Here is a 23389-nt window from a genome sequence, read left to right on the forward strand (position 1 = left end):
CACTTGAGAATGTACAAAAAATACCTTTCACCTTTCCAAGCAGGAATTGCATGGAGAGGTTAGCTGGGTGGCCTAGTTTTAGATAGGTGGCCTGTTGAGACTCTCCAGAATTTGTGAAAACAAGAAAAATTCTGGGACTAGGAATGTGCTTAGTGGTAGAGTGTTTGCTAGCATGTGTTCGATTCCTCAGTACCACATAAGCAGGAAAAGCTAGAAGTGGCACTGTGGCTCTCATACTAGAACACTAGCTTTGAGCAAAAAGAAGCTCAAGGACAGTGCCCAGGATCTGAGTTCAATCCCCAGGACTAGTAAAAAAAGAAAAAAGAAAAATCCCATAATTACTATTTTTAATAACAAGAATGATGTATGCTCTTATCATACAACACAAAAGACTTCCTTTAAGTATTTATTCTAGCTAAGTATATCTCAACTTAAGACTCAAGCACTCAATTCCTCTTGTTCATACTATGTGATTTTATTGTACTATAAAATGTGTTACTGTAAACCTTGCCAGGTAATTTTCAATAATTTTATAGCTTTCTTTTTGTAGTTTTCAAACTGTATAAGCCCTGTATCCCCATTTATTCTACTTCTTACCTTCCAATAGCTTTTATTTGGCTATTCAATGGTTAATTAGAGCTAAGAGTCTCATGGACTCTCCCATCTTATCTGTTCTTGAACAATGATGCTCAGATTTCAGCCTCCAAGTAGATAGCTTCCTGGTAAGAAATTCCCTATCATCAAGACAGAAGCAAGATGGCTGAATAAAGGTGCTTTACTCCACAACAAAGGAATAAAGCCTAGAGAAACCACAGTGATTTTCTTGGAGTTTGAAGCAGAGTGACAGTGTACAGGGAGGACATGAAAAGGCCACTACAATGGAGAACTCAGGATTGAACTATGGCTTTATAAAATAAGGGAGTAAGAACACAAACTCTTCACTTTCCCATCTTGCAACATTGAACATGAGCCAAAAGACCCTTCCACTAGTGGAGAAAGGTAAGCAATTGCCACTCAGAATCCTGCTCCTGCTATTTGCTGCTGAGGAAGCCTGCTGTCCTCATAAGCCATGAGCATAATTTGGGACACTTAGTTAGCAGACAAATGCATTGCCATGGAGAAAATGTCCACTCCTCCTTTTGCCCCTGCCCCTCACCACCTCCCAAAGCTCTTGTTGCAGAATGCCAAGTTTACAATCCCCTCAAGGGGCCAGCGAAGCTGCTAGGCAGCTGCACCAAGACCTCAAGTGGTCCTGCACATTTCTTGGGTATCCTCAACCTGAGCAGTGCCAACTGCAGAGGCCTCTAGAAAACAACTGAAATCCTGCTAACCCTAACACTGATAACCAGAAATCTGCTCAGCTTCACTGCCCACTTTATCTACAGGCAAGGCTGTTATGCCAATATCACAGAACCCCCACCAAAAGACCACTGAGAGTCAGACTCTACAGCTGTTTTATTTAAATGGGCTGCAGCTCGGGCCTCCTCCTACACTCCAACACAGCGGAGCCCAGGAGGAGAGGCCTGAGCTAAGGATTTGCAGGTCTTACAAAGGCACACAACCAGGTGGTTTATCACACAACCAGGTGGTATTGCATTACATGTTACTCTTCTCTGAAACAAGCAACAACTGGTCACTGCCTCAAATACTCTATCCTTTCATTCCCCCCATTGACTTATGGTCCTGAGTCACAATCTTGTCTCTCTGGCCCCAAACTAAACTCCAACAGCTCTTGATCTTGAACGGGTATATCAATAACAATCAGTCCATTTTTCTTTTCTTGAGTCGTATGTGGAGTGGTTGGGTAGGATGCTTGGATACTTCACATCTTTTCTCACGGTTGTCCAGGACAAAGGCGTCAGCCTGTCTGGCGTGGGAGCAGTGGATCCAAGCAGCAATGCCATCCACCCTAAAGGCAGTGGGTGTAGCCAGTTGCACCATGTAAGGTCCCTTCCACCGTGGTTCCAGAGATCTCAAGTTGTGCCTTCAAACAAACACCCAGTCCCCTGGTTTAAATGAATGGGGGTAGGAATAGATGTAGAATCATATAATGCTCTAAGCTGGGGCCACATACTCTTATGCATCAGCTGTAAATAGTCAAGCTTACACAGAAATTCAGTATCATCCAAATCAGCAAGCAATTCAGTCTGAAGGCTAGGGATAATGGGTGGAGGGTGTCCATACATTATTTCAAAAGGAGTAAATCCAAGCTGATAGGGTGAATTTCTTATTCTAAACAAGGCAAAAGGAAGGAGCGATACCCAGTCTGCACCAGTCTCCAAGGCCAATTTAGTTAAGGTCTCATTTAGAGCCCGATTCATTCTTTATACCTGTCCTGAACACTGGGGTCAATAAGCACAGTGCAATTTCCAATCTGTCCCCAGTGCCCTGGCTATTCCCTGACTTACTTTTGAGACAAAGGCCGGTCCATTGACCGACCAGATGGTGGATGGGAAGGCATACCTGGGTTGGATTTCTTCCGGGATCTTCTTAGCCAGGACGTTCGCAGTCTCATGATTTGTTGGGTAGGCTTCAACACATCCTGAAAAGGTGTCTACAAAAACTAGCAAATATTTATATTCAGTTTTAATTTCTGTGAAGTCTACCTCCCAATACACACCTGGCCTCTCTCCACAAAGGCAAGCTCCTTTTTATAACCGGTTAATTGGGGGCATTGGTAAGCTGACAGGCTTTACAATTTTCTTTGTTTCCTTCTCTATCCAGGGTTTTATAGGCCATGGGAATTTTCTTTATCCACTCCAAGTATTCTTAGGAGTACTGAGGTCAGGAGGCAAAGCTCGTCGCTTGGGTCTACTAGAGTCAGTACTTCTGCTCTGGCCTGGAGGACCACCTCCTTAGCTGCCTGATCAGCCAAGTTATTTCCTTTGGTTATAGAATCAGTTCCCTTTTGATGGCCAGGGCAGTGCATAATGGCAATATTTGCTAGTTCCCATATGGCCCAGATTAGGCTTAAATTTTCTTGTTTGTTTTTAATAGCCTTTCCCTCAGCTGTCAGCAGCCCCCTCTCTTGGTAAATAGCTCCATGGACATGCACAGTGGCAAAAGCATACTGACTGTCTGTGTAAATGTTTAGTCTCTTCCATTTTCCCATCTGTAGGGCTTTTGTTAGTGCCACTAGCTCTGCTCTTTGTGCAGACATTCCCTGGGGAGTGCTTCTGCCCACACTATCTCAGTATCCATGGTGACTGCTGCACCCATGTACATTTTTCCAAATCGAATTTTCATTCAAGATGCTGCCGTCTGTGAACCAGGTATGCTCAGCATGCCATAGGGGCGAGTCCAACAATCTGGCCTGAGACTATATACTTGGGCCAGGATCTGCTCACAGTTATGCAGGGGTGCCAGATCTGGTAGCAGAGTAGCTGGGTTTAATGCTATGGGTATGCAAAAGCTGATCCACGTGGGGTTAAGTAACAAGGTCTGGTAATGGACTATGCGGGCATTATCATCCACCGGTAGGGCGATTGTCTTAGCATCCCCTCTAGAGCGTGTGGAATGGCTACAGTCAGGTTTTGTCCCAGAGTCAATTTATCAGCATCTTTTTCTAAGAGAGCTGCTGCAGCTATTATTCTTAGGCACGGAGGCCAACCAGCAGCAACAGGGTCTAATTTCTTTGACAAATAAGCAACTAGCCACTCCCAAGGTCCAATTGGCTAACTGGAAGATACAAACAAGTATGAAAAATTCATCAATAAGATATATTTTCTTAACAACACAGGATAAAATTAGAAATTTAAAAACATAGAAAAATTTAAAAGTACCCATAACCGAGAAATGAAAGAAAATTTCTTGAGCAAAGGATGTCACAATTAAGGAACCCAAATTAGAAATTTAAAAACATAGAAAACTTTAAAAGTACCCATAAACGAGAAATGAAAGAAAATTTCTTGAGCAAAGGATGTCACAATTAAGGAACCCAAAGTAAAATGAACATTTTCTTGATTCAGATGAAGTGGAATGAAGCAAACACAGACAGAAGAGGGAACTTAACATGAAGTAGGAACAAGAAGAGGGAGTTTAAAAAATACACTATAAACGCCAATCAGGAAACTAGAAAAGAATGCACCAAGCAAACCTCAAATGAATAGAAGCAAGAAAGAGCAGTGGCCAGGAACAAAAGAAGTTACAGACTGAAAGCTAAAGGGATTTCCAAGTATATTTTAGATATGAGACCCTTGTCTGTTGTATGGCTAGTGAAGATCTCCCAATACGTAGGCTTTCTATTGATCTTGCTAGCTATGTCCTTTGCCATGCAGAAGCTCTGCAACATCATGCAATCCCATTTGTCCAACCTTTCTTTGATTTGTTGTGTTTCCGGGTCTCTATTAAGAAAATGCTTTCACTGTATTTGATGTCGGTATAATTTGTGGAGGTGAAGGGGAAAAAGAAGTCGTTTAAATAAGGATACAGGTGGACCCATTGCAACAATGAGAAGTACAAGTTGTCATGTCGAAAAGGAACTTTACAACTTGGTGGGGGGGGATTGGATGGGGGTGCAGGGGGAAGGCTGGGAAGGGATGGGAAGAGTAAACAAAGGAGGAGACTACAGTGCTTGATAAGAAATGTACTCATTATCTTGCCCATGTAATTGTAACCCCTCTGTACAGTATTTTCACAATAAAAAAATAAAAAAAGAAAGCTAAAAAAGAAGTTAGTTGATTAAAAAAAAATTCTTCAGAAACCATTATTTGGATTGATGTGGAAACAAGAGGGGAGACCCAAATGAAGAAATCAAGATGAAAGGGGAAATATTCCAACACATGCTGCATGGTCATGGCTTGAGAAGACACAGGGTTAATTCTTTAGAACTTTGGCACAATGCAGCAGTGGAGTTAGCTGGTCCTAGTCTTCTCTTTGTTTGGTATCTCTACCATATGTTATTGGTCTGTCCATGTTTCCCACATACTTACAAACCAATTTAGTAGATTATCTGTCCAGAAATAGATCTAGGTGTTTTAGATTTTCCTGTTGATTGCTGAGAAGTTGTTTCTGATAATCCCTTTAGCTGCATTTCTGAAGTATCAGTTGAGGTATCTATGGCATTTAATATGACTTTGTTTACTTTAGTGATGGTTAAACTGACAAAAATATTGTCCATTCTGTTGTGTGCTGTATATTTTATGCACAAATTCATTGATTATCAATTCAGAGACCTTTCAGTATTGACTCCAGTATGCAAAAGCACAGGGTTCATGTGATAAGTCTGTCAATGCCATGGCTTTTCTCAAAGTGTCAGTTCTCCATTTAGGAAGAGATGCCACAGTGAGGAGGTAGGGAGGCAGCCAGGTTCCACACTTGGGGCCAGTGTGATTTGGAAATGGTTTTTAAACTAACTTTACTAAAGAGTGATTTTGTGAATGGACCCTAGGAGCAAGGGAAATGGATACCTGTTCCTTTGCTTTGTTCACTTTTCACTTCCAATGGAAAAGATTCTGCTCTATTCAGTGTTTACCTCCATCCAACCTGCACTGCAGTGGTGACTTTGTTTGGGCCCCATTTTTGGTGGATATTTGTTTTACCTACTTTATAGAACCAGAAAATATATCATTAATTGATGTGGCAAAGCACTATTTATTAAACTCATTGACTATCTTTGGAAGTTTAGAATCCACCTTTCATTCAAGGGCTTGAACTCCGGCCTGAACATTTGTCCCTAAGCTTTTCTCTCTTCTTTGTTTGCTCTTGGTTAGCACTCTACCACTTAAGCCAAAGCTCCACATCCAGCTTTTGAGTGTTTAATGGGAGATTATAATTTCAGTGATTTTTCTGCCTGGTTTGGCTTTGAACCATGATCCTTAGATCTCAGTCTTCTGAGTAGCTAGGATCAAGGCATGTGCTCTCAATATCACTTTTGCAAAATCTCTACTTTCTCTATTTTCTTACAGACAAGTAAAAAAAGAATTGTTTTTGTGAAAAGGGTTAGATTCCTGAGTCATAATGCCAGTGGCTCAGAGTTCCTGGCCTAAATGGGATTAAGGTTATAAAAAGCAATAATTAACTAGTAATTCTAGGTCAAATAAGGTTAGAATGGGAAACATTTGTCAATCAGAATTGTTAGAGGCAATTCACGAGTGTTAAGAAAAATCAATGCAAAATTAAAGCAAGTAATCTGTATCTGTCCATAAGGCAAAAGCTAAGTAATTGCTGGTGACTAAATAAGTGTTTTAAGAAAAGGTACAACTAACATAAGACATTAAGAAAATTTGGCTTCTAGCCTGTTACCTGCTATTCTGGAGCCCTTAGCAGATTTTCATTGTGTGCTCTTCTATTCAGGTTTACTCAGAAATCCAGAAAATTCACTAAATCTCTCCACAGCTGGTCATGATTTTCTTTTACTTTTTCATTCATCCATTCTCTCCCTTTCACCTCGTATAGTGAGGGAAAGCACCTATAATTTCAAGAATTTCCATTAGTGCATATAAACTATTTTACTATGTAATTTCATATCCACATGTACTATACTGCACTTTCATTAAATTAACCTGTATTAATTTCTACTAATTACATTTTTCTTTTATTCTATTCGCTCCTTACACCTGCATGTGGAAAGCTTTCAGTAGGCTCAATGTTCCATCTTCAAACATCGGAAATGTATTTTGGTATTGTTTATACTAAATCATTCTGTCACTTTAATCTCTTTTCCCTGAGACAGTCCAACAATTACATCATTTTATATATATATACATATATATATACTTATGCATATTGATTATATAAACCTACACATATACATATATAGTGATAAAACAGTGATATATATATATATATATATATATGCAAAGGCAGAGAGTTAGCATATATAGTTATAGATATATCCACAATATATATGGTATTATGTATACAGATATAATATTATACATATAATAACACTGGATAGATAGATAGATAGGTAGATAGATAGATAGATATAGATATAGATATAGATATACTCTCTGTGTACTCTGCATGTGAGAGGAAACTTGTGACCTTTGTCCTTCAGGACATGATTTACTGTGTTTAATGCACTAATCTCCAATTTCTACCTAGTTTTTTCTGCAAATGATATGACATTCTTATTTCTGATATATACATATATGTACATGTATGAATCTCTATTCATTTTGTTTTATAAATATATATGTGTATATATATTTATATATGGATACATCTCTCTATTTATTTTTCTCATTCATTGAAAAGTCAAAGGTCATCTAAACTGATTTCATAACTTGTCTTTTAATAAATAATGCTGCATTAAACGTCTGAGTGTGCAATTGCATTACTTCAGAGATGTGACGAACAGTGATATTAAGTCCTTCACTAGCTCCATGTCTAGTTTTTGAGAATTTTCCATGTTGCTTTCCATAGGAGCTGCACTGGTTTGCATTGCTCCCATATCATGTTTTCTTCCCCCTTATAACCTGGTTAGCATCTGTTGTGCTCTTTTGTAGAATTTTATTTTTGAGTTTCCAATTCTTTGTAATATGAGGGCTTTGATTGTGATATTTCCATCTACACATTGTGCACTTGGAATGTATTTTCATTTTCTACTCTATTTTCACTCCCCTCAATGCTCTCTCCTCTCTCAAGTAGCATTTTGTTCATTTAATCATGACACTGTCATCGATGTGTGTGTTCAATGCCCTTATATCCTCTGTGCTCCACAGTAGCCTGTCCTTTCTCTCTTCCTCTTGCAAATCCCCTTTTAAAAGGTCCTGCATTTACCTTCATGTTGTCTGCTAAATACTATCATTATCATCATCATTTATGTGTCCACTCCACACATGAGTAAGACCATACTGCATTTGGCATTTTGATTTTGATTCACAGCAGTCAACCTGATGATTTCCAGTTTTATTCATTATTTATTTATTTATTTATTTAATTTATTTTTTTTTTGTCAGTCATGGGGCCTGAACTCTAAGTCTGGGCACTGGCTCTCAGCTCTTCAGCTCAAGATTAGTGCTTTACCACTTGAACCACATGCCACTTCCAGCATTTTTTTCTTTTTTATGTGGTGTTCATGCATGCAAGGTAAGCACTCTACAACTGAGCCAGCTTCCCAGCCCCTCCAGTTTTATTTATTTTCCTGAAAATGGTATAGTTTAATTTTTCTTTTGGTAGAGTAATATTTCTTTGTATAGCTAATGTTAATAGGCAATCTTATTATGTATAATAATTTGAGGAAGAAACTAAAAGTAGACTAGAAATTGCTTTGAATAGTGTATATAGAGCTTCATTATTAGTGCAGAAAAATGTACCTGCAAAGTTTTCTTCTCTTAAAAACTTAATATAATAAAGAGCATCAATGTATTATTGTTGTATTTTATATATTTGTTTGTATCCTATGTTTAAAATATAGACTGATTATACATTTAAATGTTAATAAAGGGTAGCTGTCAATACCTATTTCCTTTTGTAATGTTACATTCATAATTAATTTTATTGGTAACTTCCCCTATTGTATAGAAGTAGGAATAAAAATGAGAGTCGCATGTTTGCTTGAGCAAATAGAGTTTTACCTTTACTCGAATCAAGCCATCACCATATTGTCTCCATTTCCCAAGGAACATGGAATACATATGTTCAACACAATGCCCATCAGATGCCTTATTTATTTATTTGATTATTTGATTATTTATTTATTTACTTATTTATTTATTTATGTCAGTAATGGGTGTTGACTCATGGTCTGGATTGTTTTTGCTCAAGTTTCCTACTCACTTTAACCAGAGTTCCATTTTTGGTGTTTGGTGGTTAATAGAGTTAAGCCTCTCCTAGACTTCCCTTCCTAGGTTGGCTTTGAACTATGATCCTCGGATATCAGCCTCTTGTGTTGCTGGGATTACAGGCATGAGCCACCTTGGTCTCAATGATATCTAATTTTCTTATATTCATTAATTCATAAAATCTGTCCATATGTCAAAAACAATAATCATGTTTCACTGACCATGTATATACACATCCTCTAACTTTTCTACCCAAAGCAGGCCTTTTCCAGTAATTTTTCACTTCTATTGTCTTTGGCTATCTTCACATAGATTGTAGTCCTCTTTAATTCTCCTTTCTTCACTTCCTCTCACTCACTCTTTATGTTTATGAAAATCTTAGCTAGCTTTGATTTAGCAGCAGTTATTGTCAAGTCTCTCCCATATGTCAGTAGTCTGAATGAAATGTTACCTCTTTTAACATCTCTCTTTTCCTTTGGACAGACACACAATGAGTACATTTCATTTTGTCTTATTAACGTATTCCTTTTCTGAAAATGCCCATAAAACTTTGGATTTTACGCTTTTCTCAAACTAACAGACTCAATTTTCCATAGGTCCCAGTTGATTTAGTTATAATATCTACATAAATCAGTGACATAGAACTTTTTGAGGAACTCTGACATAAGAATTGTACATTGCTTCATTTTTAATCAAGAGTAAGATTTATTGGAAAATACAAAAGGCATAAGTTTAGGTACAATGTGGAGGAGAATCCCTCCTAGCTTGATTGTGTTAAAAATCACTAGAATGTTCTTCCTTAGCAGGCTTTTAGTCCATTCCCTGAAGTGTTGAAAGCTCTACTCCCTCTTTTTCTTCTTGTCCATCTTAAAACCTTTTGGCAAACAAGCAAGCAACATTTTAAGACAAGGAAGGTAACAGTGGCTACACAGGCCAGTAGGAATCCAATGACATCCAGAGAGTGGTACTGGTACCAGGTGAGGTTGTGGGAAAGTGGCCTCAGATACTTGGCTCCTTTGTGGCGCATGACAAATTCGATTCAGAAGACAGCTCGATCCAGTGGCTTCATAGGCTGATCATGGTGAATGGTTGACAACCACATAGCATTCTTTTTCTAGCTAAAAGTAAATGAAATTGATGTAAGTATATCAACTGAACTAGAAAATACAGATATTGAAATTTTCTGCAAATGATTCTAAAAAAATTTTGAGAGAAAAGAGAATGTTTTCTTCTGCTGCATTTTTAGACATGTTAGGATAAAAGGGAACAGCTTCTTAATGACAATGGATTTAACCATTTAGAAAAATCTTGTTAACACAAGAATTTCTGAAGACAAAAGTAGAATCATTGAAAAAATCAGCAGCAATATGAAAACTTACTTATTAATGCGTGTTGTTCAAAGTTTAGTATTGTATCATAATTTAGAGATAGGTAATTTAATCAAGAATTTTTTCCCCTGAAGGCTCTCTTTATCATTTATTGGTGCTTAATTATTATTTAACTACAAAATTCCCTGCCTCCTTTGTTTTGTTCTGGTCTTAGGCCTTCACACTCTCCTTGAGCTTTCTTTGTTCAGGGGAAGAACTCTACCACTTGACCCACACATCAAGTTCTGGCTCTTTGAATGTTAAGTTGAGATCAGAGTCTGAGGGACTTTTCGGCCTGGCTTGATGTCAAACCACAATTCTCAGATCTCAGCCTCTGGAATCACAGCTAGAATCACAGGCATCATCCATTGGCTATCAACTTGCCTTCCTTTTATTTCTTGACCCTTTCACTTACTTGTTCCACTATTACTCTATGACTTGCCTTTTCCTTTTATGAAGCTCTTTTGAAATGTCTCAGTTTTTATTTGTTTGCTGTTATACAACGAAAAGATAGGAAATGGAAAAATAGAAATAATTCAGTTATTCTTGAACTATGAGAAGTAATGTACTCATATTTAGAATGATTTTAATTATTCATCTTTTCAGATAGACTCTCAAAGACATTTGCTAATATTGCTGTTATTTTTCTTGTTAGTATTATGGTGTTAGACCCAATAAGAGGGTGCTCTAGTTTGTTTGAGGCATTATAGGTACATGGGATTTTTATTGAAAGGATTCTTTCCAGTATGTTAATTGAAAATGGGCATGCATAGAGAATGATTATTAAGGGTAAATTCCAAGGAATTATATAATGAGAGTATTGCAATGGAAAGTAAAGTGACTTGTATCACTATTATTTTAAAAGAACTCACTGATATGGGTGAGCTTCAGCCAGGACTAGTGGTGAACCTTTTTGTAATACAGAAGGCAAAAAAGAAAAGGAAATACATCAAAAAAGGAGTGAAATGTGTGTTAATCCTAAGACTTAGCCTGTGCTATCTAGTTAAGAAATCTCCTACATCTCTCAGTATCAACATTGTATCTGTTCAAAATTTAATAAGAACAATATGTGAGAGATGTATTTGTATAGCAAATAAAAATACAAAAATACCCTGCCTTTCAAAACAAAGGAAGATAAAATATGGCTCACAAACTATATGTTATGGTGCTCAACATCTGTAGGAAAATGGAAGTCAGAACTAGATGCTAATGGCTCCTGCCTGTAAACTTGTCTACTCCAGGAGGCTAGGTCCTGACAGTAACAGCTCAAAACTGGAAATGGTAGAAAAGTCTGTAGACTTTACCTTCAAATAACCAGCAAAGACTAAAGTCAGAGTCATAGTTAAGTTTTTTTTTGGTCATCCTTGGGCCTGAACTCTGGGCCTGGACACTGTCCCTCAGCTCTTCAGCTCAAGGCTAGCGCTCTACCACTTGATCCACAGAGCCACTCTCGGCTTTTTCTACTTATGTGGTGCTGATGAATCAAACCCAGGGCCTCATGCATGCAAGGCAAGCACTCTACCACTGAACCACCTAACCAGGTCTAGAATGCCCTTTAGAAAGCTAATCATCTGAATATTAAGGTATGAGTTCAAACCCACCTACCCCCCCCCCAAAAAAAGATCAAAATAACACAGCCTTTACAATGTGTCTGCTATACTATTATATCCAATAAAAGTAAAATACACTACATTATTTTTACAGTTATGGTTAAAGGGAAGAATTATATACAGAGTATTACTGACTATCAGAGGAAACTGATAATAGTATAAATGAAATTAATCTATTTATTGAAATAATTTGAATAACAAGTCATTCTTGCTTCAGATATTTTAAATATCTTGCAGTTATATTTCACTTGTACTTCTGAAGGTAATTTCTTTTTTATTTTATGATTGTTCTGAATAAGATAATCATAGTCCCTTGATATCTAAGTATATGCATACATTTCAAAAAAAATGTTCTCTTTTCCTATCAGGATGAATCAGGTAATTTTAAAAGCTGTAGTTAGTTAACAGTGATAGAATCTAACCAGTAACATGGATATTTGACGAAGCATTTATACTAGGAATGTGAAATTTGATTATTGTCTTGCTGTTTGACAATACAAACCATTTAGAATGTTTTGAAGAAACAACAAACTCTAGAAACTGAAATGACAGATATTTTCATGTGGTTCACAAGAGTAAAATTTAAACCACCTATACTTCATGCTTTATTTTTCAAATACATTGAGTTTTTAATTTATAAAGAGTAACTAGTGAGATCTTAGGTAGAAAGGAAGTTATAACTGAATGGGTTAGTTAGTGTTATTTGTGGAGGAAGAGTTCATGTGCCTCTAATTCACTGCTTTCCTAAGCTTCCTTGCATTCTTCTATTGTCAGTCTTAGTGATTCCTTGCAGTCCACTTTGCCTGTTCTTGAATTTTGTACTATTCTCAAGGTTTTGATAATTCCTTTTTACAGAAATCACCTGGGGAACAAAACAATTTATGGTTGGAAATTAAACTGGATCTGTGGAATCTCAGCATTCCAAATGCTGAAAGATGATGATCATGAGTTTGAGGCAATCCTGGCCTGTATGGCATAACAATGTTGCAACACAGGCACTGACAAAGACACAGATACACTGACACACAGACACAGAGACACACACAGACACAGACACAGACACAGACACCCCCCCCACACACACACACGATGAATACAAACATACAAAAAGATTATTGTGACTTGTGAAACACATGATGGGTTATTGAATTAATCAAGTCTTAACTGAGGATAACTTTAATAGTCAGACTTGTGTGAGAAATTATCTATAATCACAATTTGGTAAAAACAAGAATCAGACTAACAAATAGAGTAGAGTGGTTATTAATCATGAGCAAGTCCCTGGGTGTAATGCCCAGATGAACAAAGAGACCAACAGACTTATTTACATACAAATGCACATATCCACATAATCAAGGTTATACTCACACAGGGTTGTTAATGAATGCTTCCAGTGCTCTGAGAATCCTTGCTTGATATTGCTTTTATATCCAGTTAAACAGCTGCTCCTTTGGCCACAATGTGTGTAATGTTATCATGTTGTTCCCCAAACAAAGGAATGCCCATCATGGGAATCCCATGATGGATCACCTCATAGATGCTGTTAGCTCCACCATGAGTGAAGAAAGCTTTAGTTTTGGGATGGCCCAGGTGTAGGGGCATTTCAATACAATTGTTCATTAAAAGTCTTAGACATGAAATGAGAAATGTGTAACATGATCAATGAAAAGAACAGTGTTTTTCAAATAATAGTTCTTGAACCAATGAGTTACATTTAATTTGACTTTACGTCACACTGCTAGTAGCATCTAATAAATTGGAGATGTAAGCAAAATTCCTATGGTTTGTGCCCTAAATTTTCTATGACTAGAGATTTGAAAGTGCATATACTATTTCCTGTGGAACAGATAGGAAAACAACATAATGGATAATAGCAAATTCAAAAGCAAGGAAATGTTCGTGTTAGATTATGCTCCCATAAACTTAAAACTAGTACGTTAATCTAATGAAGGAGAGATGCTTGAAATAGAGTGTATTATCATTTCATATGAAGCAATTTTTCCCACATAAAAGGCAGACTCATTCAAAATAAAAGAAAGTTGCAAGTTTCAGTGGCATTGCAAATACTTGCCCTAGTTTAGGAGGATGGATAATGTAAGGATGAATTAAAGGACAGAGTGATAACCTCAGGTAATTATAGAAAATTCTCTATCAATGGTAAATATATTTTCAAAAAGATAAACTAATTATAAAGAATATGATGTAATGTGATAAAATTCCAACTATTTAGGCTTTTTTCCTTTGGGAAAAATGTTTGTTTCATTTTTGAGTACACCTTCACCAGTTCTTTTCCTGTTGTGTTGTTATCAACTACTTCTACAGTTACTCATGTTTTCAGTATGTGTTTTTCAGTCTTACCTAGGAGGTCCTTCTGGAGGAGCCACTTATAGAGCTGAGTATTTGGTCCTAAGGTGTCTGGTTTCTTTCCATTAAATCTCCAAAGAATCTGGTAGGTTGAGATAAAATATTTTTAAATTTCAAAATGTTACTGTTTAAAATATAGAGATCACACAGTTAAATGACTTACGTAGAATGGATAAAGAGAACAGGTAGGGTTCATTAATGAGTTCTATTATAAGACTAAGAGAAAAAGAATATCGACATTTCCTGCACTTATTTTCACACTCAATAACATGGAATATCATCATAATTTTCACAATATTTAGACAAATGATGTAATCAATGACTAATGAGTTCATTCCAAAATTTTTATGTAGTCACAATAATAGATCTGGTGCATAACAGCACTTAAAATTCTTATGATTTACATCTTAACACATAAATATTTACTAAACTAGTTCTCTTCTTCCACTTTTAGCTATTAACCTTATAAAAAGATATTAGGGTAATATTCTTTCATTCTATGAGATTTCATTTTAGTTTCACATTTTCATTTGCTTCTTAACTTTCTATTTACAACAAATATTTTACCTTCACAGTTCTCCCTGGAGAGAAGTAATGTGAAAAGTTATTGTCCTATTAGACCAGAAATGTAATCAAATTTCACAATAATGAGTATGGTATTAAGTGGGATTATATTACAGAATGATCGACATTATGGAGTTAGTACACAATATTTACATGCTATTCATACTATGAAGGGCCTCACAAAACTGTAGCTAGTATACTGGCCATTTAGCCTCCCTTAAATGTTGGTTGAGCACATTTATCTGGACAGACAGACAAATGGTCCTTAGAACCAATTATGTGGTTGCTGACTGGGCCTTTCCATGGCACCCAGATCAACAGCTCACACCGTTGTACTGCATGTTAAGGCTGCATTTCCTGCCTCATGACCAGCACATGAATAAATGTTATTTTTGTCCAATCTTTTCTAAAGACAAATTCCTCAAATCGATGTAACCAATTCTTTATGATAAATCAATTAATTCTTTTTTAGTAATTATATGAAACTAGTTTTATATCACAAAGCATTAGTTGTGACATCTAGGAAAAGTTGCAAGCTGGATTTTGATCACAAAATTGATGATACTGACATCCAAACTTACTATCAATATTGTGGTAAAATCTTTAAAGGTGGGAAATGGAGTTGGCCTGTAGTTTATGAGTCATATGGCTGCTGAAAGGAATTCAAAGTTTACTGATAATACATTTATTTTTCAGTAGAATATGTCCCTTTTCACATGAACTGTAATGAACAAGGCCCAGTCCTGTAGGGCAGGTTGTCTTTATTTACTTTCTCTGAAGTAATCAGGCTGAATACATACCTGGTAGGATGAGTGAACCTTCTTTTCCTTTCTCTGAATAACTACCTCAAGTGCATACTAAATGGGTCAATTACAAAATTGGAAGAAAGGATTACATGTGAACCCTAAATTATATAGAACATTTCAGACCTTTTCTCTGCATGATAATTGTTATTGTATGATGTCACTTATCAAGTGTAATTTAATTCCTTTATGAAACTTTCTTGGTTTATTGAGACGCTTTAACATTCTTGCAATGACTAGATAAAAATTTTAGGATGTCTGTGAAGTCTTGCTGACAATACTACGAAAAAGACAAAATTTCATACTGTGGATGTTGTGTTTTTTCTGATGACAGAACCATGTTGTACTTATTGTAAATTTCAAACAATCCACATTGAATACTATCTTAGCATCTGCTATGCATTGCTTTGTCTTTAAAATGGCTAAGATAAATTAGAGCTGTAGCAACAGTGCATCTTTCACCAGGAAACTAGTGCAATCAGAAATTTACAGAGTTGAAGGTCCAGTCAATGAAGACAATTATTGAGGTACACTATCTCACATTTTGTGGAACTTATGCCAGTGCTGATGCAATCTCATTGGCTGTCTCTTCTGTTATGTTATCAACCACTGACCACAGGGAAAACACCCCTACACTACTGTCCGCAGAGCTCTGCACAAAGTCTTCCATTTCCTGTGAAGAAAAACTTTGCCTCATCATACACACACACACACAAACACACACACACACACACACACACACACACACACACACACACACACTCACACACACTAGCCCAGCATAGGTGGCTCTTGCTTGTAATCCTAGCGAGTCAGGAGGCTGAGATCTGAGAATCATTGTTCAAAGTCTGCCTAGGAAAAAATGTCTGTAAGACTCTCAGCTACAATTAACCAAGAAAAGGCTGGAAGCAGAACTGTGACTCAAGTGCTAGAGTGCTAGACTTGAGCAATGAAGCTCAAGGACAATGTCCAAGTTCAGTTCAAACACTTTTTATGACAGGCAAAATCATTAATAGAAAACTAGGAGAGAAAAATCAATTACTATCAGACAATAGCCAAAGAAGATACATAAAACAGAATAAGATACATAAAACACAAAAATTTCCATTAGCCAACAGTAAGGGCACAGGTAGTATTAAATCAGATATTGGCACCAGTGTACAATAAAATTTCCAAACATTTCCATCTTGAGTCTAAATTATTCTCTAGCATTTTCCCCCTATGTTAAGTGAAGCAAGTCAGGCCCAAAGAAACATAGGTCCCATGGTTTTCCTTATTTGCAATAACTAGTATACATCTGAAACAAGCAAAAATGATCAGATAAATTGATCTTAGGTGAAATGAACCCCAGATAAGGACTTAAATGGTTTTTCTTTCTTGCTGTTGTTTCTAATATATTTTTAAGATGATTTCTTTGTTGCTTTGCATGTCCCTCCCCCATGGTATTACCCCTGTTTTCACTGTATTTGATGTTGGTATAATTTGTGGAAGGGAAGGGAAAAAACAAATTGTTTAAATGGGGATACAGGTGGACCCATTGCAACAACGAGATGTAGAAGACGATATGTTGAAAAACGAACTTAACAACTTTGTCGGCTGGGGGTGAGGGGAACTTTAAGGGGTGTGGGGGGGAGATGTGAGGGCAGGGATGGCAAGGGGAAACAAAGGAAGAGGCAACAATGCTTGATAAGAAATGTACTCATTACCTTGCTCATGTAACTGTAGCCCCTCTGTACGGAATTTTCCCAGTATAAAAACTTATTACTATTAAATGAAGAAAAAAATTAGTTCTTGTAAATTGTTCTTACTAGTCTAATTTATTTTCTTTATAAATCTTTTTCAATTCTCATTTCTCAACTGATGTCTAAGCATTGTTCATATAATACTTTATTATCAGTGATGGATAACATCTGATTCCCATCAGATGTTATTTTAATATTGTAATTTTTCCTTTCCAAGATGTTTGCACATAATTTTTACTAATTGATTCTAAACTATCCTTTTAAATTGACTAAGGGTTGTAGTAGAAATAGTTATAACTGTTTCCTTGCATATCTAATATTTATTTTATATAGGCTAATCACTTGATAGTTTTATGAGTGAATCAAGGATTCCTTCTAGGTGCTGACTCATTAAATCTTAATTAAGCTGACTTTGTTCTGAATAACTCTAAGTGTTCTGAGATCCAGAAACTTGTGATGGTTCAAAATTAGTTTCAATTGGTAGACAGCTTTACCCTCATTTCCTGTATTTCCTTCACTGTAAGCAAATACTTGTATTGAGTGGTCCAGAACCATATTTATTGAAAAGGAAATCAAATAACAGACAAAAAGGTTATCTATTTACCTTAGGCAAGGGTTTTGCAGGTTTTCAGTGGAGTCCTCCAACAAAGTCAACATTTGGTCAAGTTGGGCGAGGGAATTCCAAGTCCCAGTAAGATCGAATAAGCCAGATTTCTGCTTTACTCATGGTCTCCATTAAGATAGTGGGTCGTCCTGAGTGGAGAGGGGGAAAAGTAAATAGTAGGTAGGGAGATGAAAGAATTGTTTAAAATAAAATATTGATATTTCTCTAAAAACTCTTGGTATAATTTGTACTTAATGATATAGAATGTGTTTGTTGATAAAATGTACTACACAGGAAATATGGTAAGTGTGGATTTGTGTGAAAAGAATTCTGGAAAGACACTATATTTATGGCACCTCAGTTGATTAGAAGTCGTAATTAGTCATTAAAATAAGCAATTATAGAATTAACTATGCATTTCATTTCTCATTATCCATTAGAGAAATTTTCAAACTCCAGACTCAATAATTCTATCATAGTCAAAGAAATTATTTTCTCTGCAGTACTTAAACTAGTTTTCTACATTGTAATAACTGTTCCTTGATTCTTGATTTCCCATATGAGTGAACTTTTATGACTGCGGCTGAATTTCTTCCTTCTAGTTGATTCACATTAGGAGCCTAAAATATTTATTTATTATGTGGAAACACTAAAAAATATCATCTGGAAGTATTCCAGAAATACTGAGACTAGATAATTGAATTTACCTTATTGATGGCTAATATTTTAATAAATGCAAAAACATAATTAAAATGAGAGAGAATAATCACAAGTACATCACCACTTTACTATATTGTATGTATATAAAATAGATTATAAAAAATAAAGGAATGTGGATACATTAGGAGTTATAGGTATTGAGTCTGTGCTGAAACATTGTATTGCTCAAGAATAAGGAAACCAACTCTCACTCTTTGCAGAAGATGTGATCTTGTATTTAAAGAATCCCAGAGACTCCCCTCCCAAATTACTCAAGCTGATTCAAAACTTTGGCAAAGTAACAGGGTATAAAATTAACCCTCAAAAGTCAATGGCTTTTCTATATGCCAACATTGAGAAAAGCATGGATGAAATCAGGAAAGCAATTCCATTCATAGTAGCCCCACAAAAACTAAAATACCTAGGAATTACCTTAATCAAAAAGTGAAGGATCTCTATGATGAAAACTTTAAAAACCTGAAAAAGGAAATCAAGACAGAACTTAGAAAGTGGAAAAATCTCCATGCTCCTGGATTGGAAGGATCAACATCCTGAAATGGCAATACTTCCCAAGGCTATCTGCAAATTCAATGCAGATACCTATCAAAACTCCAACCTCATTCTTCAAGGAAATAGAAGAGGCAATCCAAAAATTCATATGGAACAATAAAAGACCACAAATAGCAAAAACGATCCTCAACAGAAAGAACAGCACTGGAGGAATATCAATACCAAATTTCAAACTTTACTACAACCATAGTAATCAAAACAGCTTGGTACTGGCACAAGAACAGACATCAGGACCAATGGAACAGAATTGAAAACCCAGAAATGAACGTACAGTCCTAAAGCCATCTAATCTTCAATAAGGAAACTAAAAAATAAAATGGAAGAAAGACAGCCCCTTCAGTAAATGGTGCTGGCAAAATTGGTTAATCACTTGTAGAAAACTAAATCTAGATCCTTATATATCACCTTGCAACCGAATCAACTCCAAATGGATGAAAGACCTCAGAGTCAAAGCAGACACTCTGAAAACATTACAGGATGGAATAGCAGAAACCCTAGGTCTCCTTGGCACAGGCCAAAATTTTCTTAATAGACACCCAGAAACACAACAAATTAAAGAAAGGTTGGACAAATGGGATTGCATGAAATTGCAGAGATTCTGCATGGCAAAGAACATAGCTAGCAAGATCAATAAAAAGCCCAAGGATTGGGAGAAGATCTTCACTAGCCATACAATAGACAAGGGTCTTATATCTAAAGTATACCTGGAACTCAAAAATTAAATTCTCCAACAACAAATCTTCAAAGAAACAACTGCACAATAAATAAGTGGGCTAAAGACTTAAAGAGAAACTTCTCTGAAGAGGAAAGAAAGATGGTCAATAGACACAGGAAGGAATGCTCAACCTCCCTAGCCATAAAATGAATGCAAATCAAAACAACATTGAGATACCACCTCACCCTAGTTAGAATGGCAAAAATCAAGAACTCTAATAACAATAGATGCTGGAGGGGATGTGAACAAGAAGGGAACCTAAATTCATTGTTGGTGGGAGTGTAAACTTATTCAACTACTTTGGAAAGTAGTATGGAGTTCCTCAAAAGACTCCACGTAGAGCTCCCCTATGACCCAGCAATCCCACTTTTGGGCATTTACCCAAATTTTTACAAACAAGACCACACTAAAGCTACCAGCACAGCTATATTTATTGCAGCATTATTTACCATAGCTAAGATATGGAACTAACCCAGATGTCCCTCAGTAGATGAATGGATCAAGAAAATGTGGTATATATACACAATGGAATTCTATGCCTCCATCAGAAAGAATGACATTGCCCCATTTGTTAAGAAATGGAAAGGCTTGGAAAAAATTATATTAAGTGAAGTAAGCCAAACCCAAAGAAAGATAGGTCCCATGGTTTCCCTTATTTGCAATAACTAGTATATGTCTGAGTCAAGCAGAAAAGGTCAGATAAGTTGACGTTAGGGAAATGAATCCTAAGATATGTATTCAAATGTTTTTTTTTCTTTCATGCAATTGTTTCTAACACATTTATAAGATTATTTCTTTGTTGATTTGTATGTTCCCTCCCCCATGGTATAACCAGTGTTTTTACTGTATTTGATGTTGGTATAATTTGTGGAGGGGAAGGGAAAAAAACAAATCGTTTAAATTGGGATCATTGCAACAGTGAGATATACAAGTCTTTATGTCGAAAACAAACTTTACAACTTTGGTGGGGCAGGAGGAGGATTGGGGGAGAGGATGGAAAGGAATGGGAAGGGGAAACAAAGGCAGAGACTACAATGTTGATAAGAAATGTACTCATTATCTTGCCCATGTAATTGTAACCCCTCTGTAAGTATTTTCACAATAAACAAAGAATAAGGAAACCACTTAGTAAATCCAGAAAACTGGTCACCAGTGGCTCACACTTCTTACCCTAGCTACCCAGGATTCTGAGATCTGGAAGAGTGAAGTCTGAAGCTAACATGGGCAGAAATATTCTCAAGACTACCCCTCCAATGAAGTAGCAAAATGCTGGGCTGGGGCATGGTTCAGGTGGTTAGGTAACAGTCCAAATAACTAAGCCAAACAAGATTGAGTTCTCTGAGTCCAAACCTCGGTACAAGCAAGAAGAAAATAAAGGAGAATACAAATAAATATTTTGAATTAAATAAGGTAATTGATCAAGGGAAACAATTTCTTGTTTCCTGTGGAAAAAATGTATCTCCTCAGTATACTTATTTTCATTAATCAGTCTCTCAGGTAACTGGTGATTTTGATAACAAAGAAAAAAATGAAAAATTTTTTTACTGAGGATATTCTGCTACAGTGTTCTGTATAGATAGGTAATTGTCCATTGTCTTCTCTCTGATCCCATAATCTGGTAGAGAAATTTATATATCATTTAACTGTTTCAACTACAACAGAGAAATTTCTCTTATTTCACATGCATCTCAGTGTACCTCTTTCAACTTTTACAAAAGTTACAATCTTATCCTATTAAACTTACCTAAAACTTCACTGTAAACTTACAAGTGACTCCACTTCTTTGAATCAAATGCCTCGAACCAAAAGTCAAAATAAAGCATGCATATCATGTTTTCTACCCTCTCCATGAATGTCATCTGACCACTTAATCCTGACAGAATGACAGGCACATAAGAGGGAGGGAATAGAAGCCCTCCACTATACTTTTCGTTGTGTAGCCAGGATAGAAGCAAAGAGTGTATATGAAAGGAATCTCCAATAGCTCAGCCAGAAGCTCCCCACAAGGACCGATGCCATCTGCAATCACAACATCAAATCTTGCTTTTCGTAGCCTAGCTATCAGTTCCTTGTTCAGAGCTGCTTCTTTACAAGTTTTTAGCCAAAAATCAGAAAATGTGATAAATAGATTATCCAGTAATGGTGAATATGCCAAACATGTTGTTCTTGGCAATTCATATGTCCACAAAGAGGTGAATCTTGTGAAAACTGCGATTAATTCATCAGTAGTATAAGATGAAGGGAAAGTTTCAAATTTAATGCTGGATGGTTCATTGCTGTCAACAAAAATAGCAGATGATGCTCTCACAACTGTTACTTCATGACCCCTCAAGATGAGTTTGTCCAGTATTACCTTAATATTTATCCAGTGGCTATAATCCATGGGCCACACCAGCACTTTCCCACAGCTTCCAGAGTTAAAGTAATAACTCAGCTGTAGTAGCAGTAGAATTGAAATCCATTTCCAAGTCATCTTGATTAGCAGCACAGCATCCTTCAAACTATGTTCACCTCTGTCAATTTCTTGTGCTTATATTCAAGAAAACAATTTATCTTGAAGTTAAAATATAACTTGGGTTGAGCAAAGCAAATATGTAAAATGACCAATTGGGGCATGTGTACTGAATGGCAGATTTATAAAAGAAATTTAATTTCCTGATGATTAGAGCGGTAAATTCAGCATCTTTTTTGTAATTGAATACTTTCAGGCAGCTAGGAGTCTATGACCTGTTTGTGTAAGTCACTTGTTTTATGTAAGCCATTTTATAATTATGCATTCATTTTTGCTAATTCCCTAAGACATATTGTAACAACAAAGTATTTTACTCTGGAAGCCATCCTATGTAACTGGTACCCAATTGATGTGTCACATGCACAAATATCAATGTGGGACACAAGATACATGGGAAAAAAGAAGATACTGTAATAATTCAAAGGGAACACAGTAACTTCTTGGACAATATTTTTATGTTTTTTATTGTAAAAATACTGTACAGAAGGGTTACAGTTACATGAACAAGGTACTGAATACATTTCCTATTGAGCACTGTTGCCTCCTCCTTTGTTTTTCTGCTACCATCCCTTCCCTCCCACCTCCTTGGAATTTTTTTAAAGAAACCTTTTTAAAAAAATTATTTTATTGTGAAGATGCTGTTCAGAGGGGTTACAGTTACATGATAAGCCAATGAGCACATTACTTGTCGATAGTTGTTACTCCTTTCCCTCCTTAATGAAATTAATTATTGCCTAAAAATAATTCAAATCAATAATTTTAAAGGCACTCACCATGATACAGATGCTTGGAAGGCTCAGCGAACCTTTAATAAATTTGGACAAAAGTGATCCTGCCCAAAGCATATCAACAAATGGTCATAAAAAAAAACAAGCAGAATTATAAAAGCAAGAGAATATTTCAAAGACACCTATTAAGGAATTGCTTTAAAGTATAATACTCAGCAGTAATTTTACATGCGATAACACAGGGTTGATGTATTGAAATTCCTGAAAAATGCATATGCTCTGTTAGCTTTTCACTTTCAGTGGTAAAGATTCTGCTGTCTTCTATGGATACCTCCATCAAACCAGCACTGCAGTGGTTACATTGTTGGAGCCCCCCATCTTT

At 36.3% G+C, this 23389-nt stretch overlaps 1 pseudogene; it reads right to left on the reverse strand.

Annotated features, from left to right (window-relative positions):
• Window positions 1-9433: 9433 nt before the first annotated feature.
• Window positions 9434-22256, reverse strand: LOC138820578 (UDP-glucuronosyltransferase 2B15-like; annotated as a pseudogene).
• Between the last annotated feature and the right edge of the window lie 1133 nt (window positions 22257-23389).

This window comes from Dipodomys merriami, unplaced genomic scaffold (assembly GCF_024711535.1).
Source record: "Dipodomys merriami isolate MVZ:Mamm:240054 unplaced genomic scaffold, mDipMer1.0.p SCAF_9, whole genome shotgun sequence".
Taxonomy (NCBI): domain Eukaryota; kingdom Metazoa; phylum Chordata; class Mammalia; order Rodentia; family Heteromyidae; genus Dipodomys; species Dipodomys merriami.